The sequence below is a fragment of the Cryptomeria japonica genome, chromosome 7 (assembly GCF_030272615.1).
Source record: "Cryptomeria japonica chromosome 7, Sugi_1.0, whole genome shotgun sequence".
NCBI lineage: Eukaryota > Viridiplantae > Streptophyta > Pinopsida > Cupressales > Cupressaceae > Cryptomeria > Cryptomeria japonica.
The window spans coordinates 10,062,213-10,075,643 of record NC_081411.1 but is presented as its reverse complement, the minus strand read 5'-3'; positions in this window follow the sequence as shown (position 1 = coordinate 10,075,643).

Below are 13,431 nucleotides of genomic sequence, written 5' to 3'. Positions count from 1 at the left end.
TTGATTATCATACCTTTTTATTTGTATTGGAAATTAATTGATTACTTTCATGTAGATGGTGAAAATACCTTCAATGATGGATCTTTAAATGATTAAACCACTTTGTTCATGGGTATTTAGAAAAGGGGCACTATTTTTAGATGGTTCTTCCTTGACCTTAAGAGGGTTTCATTTAGATTGTTACAAAAGGAGTTTCTTTTAAAATATATAAAGTAGTCAAGGGAAGCATTCTTGGGGGTTAGTGTAGTAAAAGTATAAGTCATTTAAGACATTAAATTATCAAAATCCATATTATTAAATTTGAATGCTGCTAGATTTGACTATGTGAACATTTATATCTCAACAATTTGGATCATACTCTACATGATCCTTCATTAGGAAAAGTGAGTTATTACGTATAATGATGGATCATAGAATGATCCAAAACATTAAGAGAGAATTTTTCACATGGTCAAATCCAAAATTTTCAAAATTAGAGAAAAATTGAGTCTTTTTAGTACCTTTTGTATATTTGGGCTTCACTACAAGCTACCACAATTTGTTTTTTAATAACATACCAACACTTCTAAAAAAATACAACATAAAATCCATTAGGTGTTAGGGATTTGTTTGAGTTCACTTACAAGGAATCCAAATTGATCTCCTCCTTAGTGAAAGGCACCATTAATATTTGACTATATCTTCACTTGTGATAAAGAAGATGATGAACTATAAGAAATCTATTTGTTCCTACAAGTTTCAGTCCTCCTCACTTTTTAGTTGTTAGAATTAGTGAGAGATTCTCCTCTATGGCATTTGATAGAAGTGATTATTTTAGCTTCTTATTTCCTTGGTTAAGTTGTGAAAATGTTTTATGTTCTTTTCACCTTTAGCTAGCTAAATTTTTCAAGAATTTTATCTCTAGATTTAAAATTTATTTTCTTGTATGTATCTATTAATTTTGAGATAAGAGATCTTCCCTTCATGAATTGATCTTAGTTTATCCCTCTAACTCTGATTAATTTATTTAGGGTGTTTAGTTCCATTCTAATCATTTCCTTTTCAATATGATATTATTAAAAAAATGTATTATTGTTCCAATATTTGTGGATATTTAAGACAACAATTTTTTTACTAGAGCATACATCTTGGTGCTTCTTACTCTTAAAGCTCACTTCTCTAATGTTTGATAAGATCTAAAAAATATTGACCTTAAAGTACATGTTTTTAAAGATGAAGGTGCATTTGGGGTTTAGATGATCTTCTGTGACTAAGTCAGAGGAAAGTAATATAAACTTGTTTTATAATTTATAGTATAATTATGCTCAAACCATTTGGGCAAGATAAAAAATATATCCAATCTCTTAACTATTTTTCTCAAACCTAGCATTTTGTTTGTCCATGTGAGTGCTCCATTCCTAGTTAATAAATCTAAGAGTGTATTCATCTAGACAAATGAATTAAAATCAATTTGTGATTAAGTGGCCCTTCTTGTACCTCCTTGTTTGTCATTTTAGGTCAATATTATAATTCACATAGCATGTATAAATTTATTTATGATGGGATTTATAATGTAATAAATTATCTTTTATAGTTATCTCCTAAGGGTGGGGCAATTAGGTCCATATATGATAAAAATCAAAATAAATAGTTTGAAGACAATATTAGTTACCTAAAAGATATTCCAATTTATTATTTGGTATATCCTACATGATTTGACAATTTTATGAAACCATTAGAGGTACCTTTTGCTTTTATAGGTAAGGCCTTTATTCATGCTGAAGTTGTGATAGCTCATTTGCCTCTTTAGAATTGATTTTAATTTTTGTAAAAGGATGATGCATAGTTTATATGTGTGCACGCGCTCATGTGTGTTTCTTTTATAGGTAAGGCATTTATTCATGTTAAAGTTGTGATAGCTTATTTGCCTCTTCAGAATTGATTTTAATTTTTGTAAAAGGATTATGTATAGTTTACGCGCACGTGCACGCGCGTGTGTTTTGCACCTCTTTTCTAACATTTTTATAGACAACAAATTATCCATACGACTTATTATATACTTGCAACCCCCCATCCCAAACCATATATTTTACTCTTCTTCCATTTTGTACCTCTATTCTTCCTTTACCTCTTTTCTTACCTAAATTTAATCCAAAACATAGTGTATATAGCATAGCAAAAATTGTACATTTCATTAATATTATCCACAACATATCACAAAGACAAATACCACATTTACTGTGTAATAAACCATAAATAATTTACTTACATATTCAAAGGGTTAAATAATGTAGAAACATCCATGTGGTGCTCAACACATCCTCAAGGGTTCAAGAAATACTTATCCTCTATTGGTCCAAACATTAAATCACTTTCCATGCATGAAAATAATTGCAACCATGCGTATTTGTCCACCCAATAGATTCTCTCAAACTTGTTTACTATCTTAACATGGGGTCAAGGAAGAGAAGTGGAAAAATAGGAATCCAAGTGTCCTAAAGCCTCCAAGACCCTAGTTAACAAAGACTCCTTAGGCTAAATATAGGAGTTGAGAAAATACAACACCACAGGAGCCCAAATGATCTCTGCAAGCTGAAAAACCTGTTACAAGGAGAAGCAAGGAAGCAAATCATGGAAGAAAAGAATACACAGGAAAAATATGCTCCAAAAGATGAGAGCTCAATAATCTCCAAAATGTATTGTCAATAATAATCCTTCTTCATACAATGAAAAGAAAGAACTCAACCTTTAATAGGTCAAGAAACCCTAAAAGGGAAAACCTAGGTTTGCACATAATAATTAATTAAAATGATTAATTATATGCACCTAAAGTTAGCTTAAGTGTAAAAGAGATAAAGGGAACTTAAATAAGTAAATAAATATTGTTTAATTAATCAAGTAAATACCCGAATACTCTAACACCCCCCCTTAAGCTAGACTTAGGGAGAAGCTAAAACCTAGAACAGCTACTGAAAGCAATAAAGATGGGTCCCGGCAACAAGGCCTGATTAGGTACTCAAATACGATGAAATCTCTATGAACTGGAGAAATAGAGAAAACCACATGGGAACAAAACTCTACTCCAAAAAGAGATGGAAAAGAATACCACTGAAGCATGAAGAACCTGCAAACTCTGTCAAAAAATAACTACTGATCTGGAGAACCTCCACTGAAATAGAACATGACCAGGTAGAGAAGACTGTAATCTGCATGAGTGCCCTCAAATGACACTACTCGAATCAGATGGCAAACAAAGGCAAACTACTGAACTCGAAGATACAGATGGCATGAGACACCAAAGCCTGAAGAGCTGATCAATCGAACCATGGAATCATTAGAACCAACAGGATAAACCTCCCCATAATGCGGAAGTGGGAGAGGGACAGGAACACTGAAAATGACAGCCAAAAAAAACAGCATGACGAAGAACCAAGAAAAACAAAGGTGCTGAGACACGTCATCATGAGGCGAATGTCATGGAAGGAACACTCACTGGACAAAGGAAGATGGCAAACAACAGGAAAATATCAACCCCCTCATGGCACTTGATCAATAGTGCATGTACAACAAGACACAAAATATACAAGATTCCAAGTAAACAATGCATGATGGCACTTTATCTCAGTGCGTTTGCATAAATACAAGCTACAATGATAAGAAGACTGGAAATAGAAACGTGAACAAAAATAGAGACATCCTACTCAGAGAAGAGATCCCAGGACCTGAAACAACCACGATATCCACCAGAGTGCTAAAAAGAAAAAAACTAAATAAAATATGCATGGAGCATAATTTGGAAATAAAACTCAGATTGCTAGAAAGTACACAGCAAACGCTTTCCAAAAATATAAAGTTTTTGAAAAATGGAGTTCGGATGCTCATTCTATGGCTCCCGGAGTACAAAAAAGAGACCCCACTTTGACTGGAGAAAAACACAGTCAAACAGAAAAATTGGAAAAAAAAATCAACATCACAAGGTCCGGCTCTGATACCATATAGGAGTTGAGAAAATACAACACCACAGGAGCCCAAATGATCTCTGCAAGCTGAAAAACCTGTTACAAGAAGAAGCAAGGAAGCAAATCACAGAAGGAAAGAATACACAGGAAAAATATGCTCCAAAAGATGAGAGCTCAATAATCTCCAAAATTTATTGTCAATAATAATCCTTCTTCATACAATGAAAACAAAGAACTCAACCTTTAATAGTTCAAGAAACCCTAAAAGGGAAAACCTAGGTTTGCACATAATACTTAATTAAAATAATTAATTATATGCACCTAAAGTTAGCTTAAGTGTAAAAGAGATAAAGCGAACTTAAATAATTAAACAAATGTTTAATTAATCAAGTAAATACCAGAATACTCTAACACTAAACACCATGAGAGTGTATGGTATGCATAAAAACTACTACATGAAATTGCTAGTCAAACTAGTCCACATAGTGTTGGAAACATAAGAAGCTACATGAAAAAATGGTGCTTAGACTTTAGCATCATAAAAATGATATTTTTAAATCTTGATACTCTACGTTTGAAGATGAGGATGATAGACAATAGAATATGGGTAGCATGATTTCCTTCTCTATAATAATGGTCAAATTAATATGAGGCAAAGTCATCCTTATGTTTTCTATGAGCCAAAAAAAAGGTATTTTATTCGAGAAAGAAATTAACCTTATATTTTTGGGCACTAATGATCTACTTATAGAGAAAATAAAATAAAAACATTAACATTAATTATTAAAATAATAAAAAATAGTTTTGGAAACTATACTTTTAGATCTAAAAATGTATATTTTTTGTTTCTAAAAAATGTTATTAATGTGAATAGAAATAGAGGTAATGTCACTTTTAAAAATAAAAATAAAATTGTAATTGGACACCACACGCTACTACACATTTTTGTTAATAACTCTTTCTAAAAAAATGGGGTAGATTTATCTTAGATATAAACTTTTTGGTTGAACCTATTTTTTTAATAAAAATATTATTGTAAAATGTATTTTAGAAAAAAATGAATCTAACTAAATCATATCATTGAAAATGTCCCAAGTTGCACTTAGAATGTGCCTTGATAGTTTGAGTTTCCTACCAATAACATTTTAGTGTGATTTTTTTTTGTTGGAACTAGTTAAGTCACATAAATGATGTGTTATAATGATGAATAATTTTGTATGAATTTTCAAAAATCAATCATAAAGTGTGATAGAAATTTGGAATTTCACTCAATCGTAAATTATTTGTTAGTATCTTCACAAAGTAATTGTTTTGAGGATAGGGGCCTCCTACTTAGAATACTCATTCAAGATCCCAAGTTTCGTTTAGTCATTGTTTAATTTCAATAATTTATCCTACATTACATGATATAATAATATGTTTTATTCTCCCTAATTGGTAATTTATCTTAATTTTTGTAATTGTAAATAGAGGCGAGGATTGAATTCTTTCTTTAGTGGTATCTTTCTCTAGATTAATTAGTTGGGGATTCTATTAGGATCTTTTCCTAATTAAAAAATACAAATATTGCATTCATAATAGAATAAATATCCACAATGGTTAGATATAAAGAATTTATAGAAAAACATGAAGAAACATTAAATTACCAATACAAACATTAAAAAAAATAGTAAAAATATATTAAATTATAAATGCTATTCCTACAAACATGACAATCATAGCCAACAACTTCTTATATAATAAAGGAATCAACAAACATCCTAATGTCAAAATCTTAAATTTTCTACCACATTACAATGCACTAGATATTCAACCTCTATTATTTCATTAGTATTCTAATTTACGTTTGTTGTGACTCTAACAACTATAGGATCAAGTGATTGGGAACCTAATTCATGAAATATTTTTCTCTTGAACTAAGCTCTATAGTTCATATTTGAAAAATAATTAGAATTGTATACTTGGTCGACATGGGTTTGCTTCAATTGGTATTATTATTCATGATATTAAGATTACATTTATAGTGAAAATTGCCAATATTTAAGATTCTCAAAGATTTGGTGCTTTTTTCCAACCATCATGGGATGTTTTGGATATTAAGTAATCTTTGATGCATTATGTTAAACAGTTCAAGTGCCTTGTCTAAGCTTACACATTTTGTATACGTGTCTGTGATGGATGTTCGTACCCTGCTCTAAAGCTCTCATTTTCGCACAGGCTGGAAGAATGCTGGCAAAGGTTGCAGAGGGCAAAGGCTACCGGCCGTTGCAAAGTCCGGCTTTATACTCACCAATCACATTTGATTGGAAGTTTCTAAACCCATTCCAGCAAACACATGTCCTGCAATCTTAGCATTCCAGTAGACCGCGTTTCTTTGAGGCATCTGACTAAACAGTTCATGCGCCTCGTCTAACTTCCACATTTTGCAAACATGTCAAGTAGAGCATTTCCAACTTTAGCATCTGATATTAATTTCCTATCGTTCGTTCTGCTTTAATGGAAGCCCATACTCCCCCATTTTAGCACAGGCAGAGAGTGCGTTGAAAAATGAAAGTGATCGAGATGGAAATCTATTTGTTGCATTGTCTGCATTGTGAGGACGAACATGTCTTTCATCCGTTGCATAAAGCGCGAAAGGTCTTCTATGACAGCTACGAAGTAGACGAGAGTTTGCTATGTGATTCGTTTTGTTCTATGCAATCAAACGCGGGAACACTATTTGAATTCAAAAGTTAACGGCAATTGTGATTTGAACGGAAACGGACGGGAAAGGACGTTAAGGGAAGGAATGGGCCCACAGCACACCAAAGCAGTCAAAGCTTAGTGTGTGTTGTTTAAGGCTGGCCCTTCTTTTGGCCATTTCTGTAGCATCCTTTGCACATCAACACATTAGCCAGTGCACAATCAATTGAAAAGCACTAGTATTATTACCTGCATACTTTGAATGCAACCTTCAACACCTGATTTGTCGATTGTTTTGAGTTGCACTCTACTCAATCTTTTAATGTGCTCCAAACTTTCTATACCTGCCTCTTCCCAATCTCTAATGCTCTGCAATGTTCCAAACCTTGTATTTCCTTAACTCTGTAGCAGCCTCTGAGATCAAATGCGCGGAGAAAAGCTGATTGTGCAAGATTGGGAAGTGCGTTCAACTCGGGGCATTCTTCCAAAACTATGCTCTCGAGTGTTTTTGGTAGGACTTCTATCTTCTTTAAATTGTGATTATTAGAAAGTTTGAGTTTCTCGAGATAACAGTCTTTAGAAATGGACACCTTGGACACTTCAGTTGCGCATAGCTCTATCAACTCCAAACAAGTAAACAAACCTGCCCCAAGATCCAATTTATTGATTGGGCCAATACCTATACGCAGCTTTTGAAGATTAAGTAGTCGGGCCCAATTGATTTTAGTAAATGTTTCCACAATCACAAAGTTGAAGACAAGTCAAAGAAGACAAATCTCCAAATGATGTCGCTAGGCTTGTTATTCCACACCTAGAAATTTCAAGAGAAATCAAAGAAGACAAATCTCCAATTGATATCGGTAGGCTTGTTATTCCACACCTAGCAATTTCAAGAGAAGTCAAAGAAGCCAAATCTGCAATTGATGTCGGTAGGCTTGTCAACAATCTACTACTTGCAATCTCAATCCTTCGCAACTTGCTTAGTTGGCCTCCCTTAAACTCTGTATACTACAAATGAGCTCTCTCAAGGACACCTGATTTGCAATGTGACGAGTCGCAACCTATCTTCAAATACTCTAGCTTTGTCATGTTTTCCAGAATGTCTGACTCTAAGTAGAGTTCATCGCAGAATCTTAAGGAGAGGTATCGCAGGAGTGTGAGCTCCTTAAAAGAGTCTAGGAACCTCTTCAATTTCTTACATTTGAACAATTTAAGATGTCTGAGGTTTCTCAAATAGCCAAAATTGTTGGGTAGCGATGATAGCTCTTCACCACCCAACTCGAGGTACTCAAGCCATTGAAGACTACAAAATTCTTTGGAAAACTCCTCACCTTGTTGTCTCCCCTCACGACTATCTTTTTCAAATGCCTGAGCCATCCTATTGACTTTGGAAATCCTTGGAATTCTGAGCACTCATAAATAACCAGCTCTCTTAACTGCATAGGAGCCTGCAAAAATTTCTCAATGAGATCGACAAAATCTGAACAATAATAAAAACATGGGAGCTTAGCTTTAGAATGTAACTTATTAAAGGAAGATACTTACATTGCTGTCAGTCTCCCATAATTCTTCTAAGACCTATTTCCCATTCCATCTTCCATTATCTTCTAAAATTCTCAAATTTTTCAATGAACTCAAAATTCAAAATTCAAATAAAATATATATGGAAACACTAAACTTCACTGAAACGAGAATCAAACAAATACAATTATGACAAACAAAAGTATTAATCAAGTACTTATACTTCATTAACAACATTAATAATCTACTCCGGAGACCAAACACAAACATATACAATTATCACAAAGAAAACTATTAATCTTACTTGTCCTTCATTAACAACATTAATAATTTGTTGGGGAGACCAAAGACGGTAGGGTGATTGGTGATTCACGATTTCTCTTCCCAAATCGCGTAGATGGTCATGTATTCTTATGCCGTCATTACTGAGCTCTACAAGGCATTTAAAATCCGTTCCCAACTATGCTGACCATTCCAACCTGATCCATCCCAAACTGCAATGGCTGAAGTTTTTTCTCTCCAATAAAGAAACAAGCAATATCTAACAATATCTACACCTCTCCTTGATATCTTGGGTAAAATTCTAGAGATCTTGTGCAATTGAATTTCCCAATAATCTTTGTTGGAGATACCATATAGCTGTGCTCCAAAAACACTTAGAGACGGTAATCCATGACAAACATTTAGGAATTTTTCAATCAAAACTTCAAATGCTTGGTTGGGAGAGGGCTGCAAGAAAGCATGCCAACAAAAGAGTTGCTTGGCATGAGGTCGATCCAATGCTTTCATTTCGTAAATGGACAAGATGCCCCAACATCAAAGGACTTCAAATTCTCTTTAAGTGACTATAATCAAACTACCCCTTCCAAGATTGTCCTTCTTGGGCACTAGAGCATTCAATTGCTCTACATTATCTACATCATCCAAAATGATAAGCACTCGAATAGCTCACAAGCAGTTAGCAATAATCCCCTTTCCTTCTTCTACATTGTCAATTGATCCTCCTTTGAGACCAAAATCTTCTAGAAGCTTTTTTTTGTTTCTTATGCAATTTACTTTTTGAAGTAGCATCTCTTATGTGTAATAGAAAGCTAGACTTGTCCATATATTTATATTTATTATTATATAATTATTTGGCTAGAGTAGTCTTGCCAAAGCCACCCACGCCCCATATTCCTAAAATTTTTATATCATTATGGCCCTCTATAGATTGAAGTGTTGTCCTTTCATAATCTATTAGAATTTTATCTAAATCAATTGGATGGTTGGCAACCACAAATGGCACCTTTTTTATAACTTTCAAAACATTGTTAGATAGCTCAGATAACTGAAGGACAACTAAGAGGGGGGGGATGAATCAGTTGTCAACAGATTATAGAACTTTAAGCATTCAAAACTTCACTATCGGAACACATAAGCTCAATACCCGAATGCACAAATCAAATACTAGAATAGCAGATAGAACAATTAAGCATAAACATAAATCACAAAGTAGTTGCCACCCATCCATAACACATGACACCAAGATTTGTACATGGAAAACTTGGTAAAGGGAAAAACCACGGTGGGAAGCCTACCCACAGACAAATAATAATTTTATAGTAAGTATGTGATTACAGCCTAGAGCGCACTGCTCATCACAAAAGGAGCCTCACTGACTACAAAATAAGTCCAAACTACAATCCAGAAATATGAGTGAACTACAATAATAGCATCTCCTATGCCTGAGTATAGTTTTGATTAAGCTCAGTATCGGAGGACTCAATCCTCACTTGCAAACCCAATTCGATCACCTATGATCAACCAAAAACCTCTACATATGATTACAGTATTATTCACACGTAGTTAATTGCATAATCCCATAGCCCATGATCTACAAAGAGATCTTATATCATATATATACCAATCTCAAGACCACATCGGCTTAGGCCAAAAGCAATGTAAACCAATCATTAAATCTTGTTGGTAACGCATTGGGATCATCCATCAACACGTTACATAAACCGGTCTATAACCTAGATAACGTCGAACCCAAAATAGGTCGCCATAAACCAAATCCAACACCACCGATCAATAGGAACGTGAACAAGATAATCAACATCATCCCACGGCCATCTAGGAGTTGCACCAACACCACTTATCAAGTGCATCAAAAGATCTTCATCAAAGCTCTACGGGTAAAACCCTAACCGGTGATAAAAAGGCTTACTAGAACAAATGATAGGATCCGAGTCATCAAATTCGGAACCAACTGATCGAGATATGCATCAGGAACACATGAATAACCAATCCAAACAAATTCCACAAACCAAAGCATATTGAATGCTCTGAATCAATAATCCAACTAAACCAAAATCAATCAAAAACCAACCAGACTATCGGAACCAGTCGGGTAGCGGTAAACAACCAAAACAATTGGTGTTGCCATCAATGACAAAACATCAATGCAACACATAATCAATTCCTCCAAATTTTGAACAATCTCCCCCTTTGGCATTGATGGAAACATTAGATGTGAAAAACATTCAAGTGCCAAGAAATGCCAAACCAGTCTCCCCAAATGGAAAACAACCAACAATCTCCACAAGATAGTATAACAATGAAGCTCTGGACCAAAGGACCAAACTCCCCCCTATGAATGATGTCTCTGTTAAGCTATGTAAATCTCTCCTCCTGATGAATATATCGCCCTTATGTTTTTCACATGAATATCTCTCCCCCTTTGACATCAATGCCAAGGATCTAACATGAATATCAAAGATAGAGCATGAACCCACTGAATCTCAAAGCTGGCTACTCCCCCTGAGTAGCAGCACCACCACATCAATTTTGAATAAACAATAGCTCTGATAATGCATACCAGACTGATCTCAAACTGTAGCAATCAAGTTTCTACCAGAGGGGCAGAAACTCCCAATCTGTCCCTGAAGTACTCAAATGATTCTTTAGGCAAAGGTTTAGTGAAAATATTTGCTATCTGCTCTTTAGTGTTCACATAAACTAGTTTGACTTCATTTGCTTCCACCTTCTCTAGAACAATAAATTGTACTTGATAGATATGTGCTTTGTCTTAGAATGAAATACCAGATTTTTTGAGATATCAATAGCAGCAGAGTTATCACAGTGAATAACTACCAGTTCATTACAATCCACCTTTATATCCTTCAGCATTTTCTTCATCCATAGGACCTGTGTAGCAGCAACATACTCAACTTCAGCTGTAGATAAGGAAGTACATGACTGCTTCTTGTTGATCCATGAAACAAGTTTCTTTCCAAAAAAGAAAGCTCCATTGAAAGTGCTCTTTCGGTCATCAACATCTCCAGCCCAATCTGCATCTGTATATGCACATAATGTAAAGTCATCATTTTTAGGATACCACAAACCACATTCTGTTGTTCCTTGCAAATACCTGAAAAATCTTTTTCACTACACTCTCATGATTCTCTCTAGGATCACTCTGATATCTTGATACAATACAAATTGCATACATTATATTTGGTCTAGTCTGAGTCAAATATAGAAAACCTTCAATCATAAACTTATACCTTGTAGGATTTACCTGTGCAGATTCATCTTTCTTTGTCAATTTCTCACTTGTAACCATAGGAGTACCAATCGGTTTAGAGTTCTCCAAACCAAATTTCTTCAATAACTCTCTAGCATACTTAGTTTGACAGATGAAAAATTCCTTTATCAGTCTGATTAATCTATAAACCTAAGAAAATTTTTATTTCCCCAATCACAGACATTTCAAATTCATTCTTCATATTGTTACAAAATTCCATACACAACTTATCCTCACCTCCAAAAATGATATCATCAACAAAGACCTCAATAATCAGTATGTCATCATCAGTGATCTTATAATATAAATTACTGTCAGCATTACCTTTAGTGAAACCAAGCTTCAAAAGGTATTTATCCAACCTTGCATACCAAGCTCTAGGGGCTTGTTTCAATCCATATAAAGCTTTCTTTAACCTGCAAACCATGTTTTTATCATCTGAAAGTGACAAACCATTGGGTTGCTCAATATAAACTTCCTCTTCAAGATCTCCACTAAGAAAAGCACATTTAACATCCATCTGATAAACCTTATAGTTCTTATGTGCAGCATAAGCAAGAAATTATCTCACAACTTCAATCCTAGCTACCGGTGTAAAGGTTTCATCATAATCAATTCCTTCCTTCTGAGAATATCATTTACAAACCAATATAGCTTTATTCATCACAACTTGTCCATCTTCATTTAGTTTATTCCTAAAAATCCATTTAGTTCCAATAAGATTCTTATTTTTAGGTCGGAGAACTAAAGTCCATGTGTTATTCTTTTCTATCTGATCTAATTCCTCTTCCATAACTTTCATCCAACATTCATCTTTACATGCTTCAATTATTGATGTCGGTTCAACTTGAGAAATTAAACATACTTCATCAGCTGCCAACCTTCTTCTTGTCATCACTCCTTTGTGGTTGTCTCCAATGATCTGATCTTTTGAATGATTCAATCTTACATACTTAGGAGTTTTCTGATTTTCTGTTCCTCTACCCTGATCTTCAATTACTGTTGAATTTTCATATGTTGCTGGAGTAACTGGTTCAACATTTTGTTCTGTGTAGGTACTATCGATTCATTTATGATCATTTCCACTTTCAATTCTCTCTCATAAGTTCCAATTTGACCTCTGTTTTGCTCATCTGCCTTGACATTAGTGTTCTCCACAATTCTCTGCAATCTCTTATTATAACATCTATATTCTTTTCTTTCATTAGAGTAACCAAGAAATTTTCCTTCATCACATCTAGGATCAAACTTGTCAATGGAGTCATCCCTTTTGATATAGCATTTACTACCAAAGATTCTAAAATTCTTAACTTTAGGTGTATGACCAAACCATAACTCATAAGGTGTCTTACCGGTTTCTCCTTTGATATGAACTCTGTTGAATATGTATACTATCATGCTCACAGATTCTCTCCAATAGATATGAGGTAGATTAGCTTCCATCATCATGGTTCTAGCCGCATCCAAGATAGTTTTGTTCTTTCTTTCCACAACTCCATTTTGCTGAGGTGTCTGGGGAGCTGAAAATTGTCTCCTTATCCCATTTTTCTCACAATAACTACTAAATTCACTGGAAGTAAATTCAACACCATGATCTGACCTTAAGCATTTAATCTTCAAACTTGTCTTTGTCTCAAATTTAGCTTTAAATATTTTAAACTTTTCAAAAGCCTCATATTTCTCCCTTAGAAAAGTAACCCACATCATTCTAGAATAGTCAAA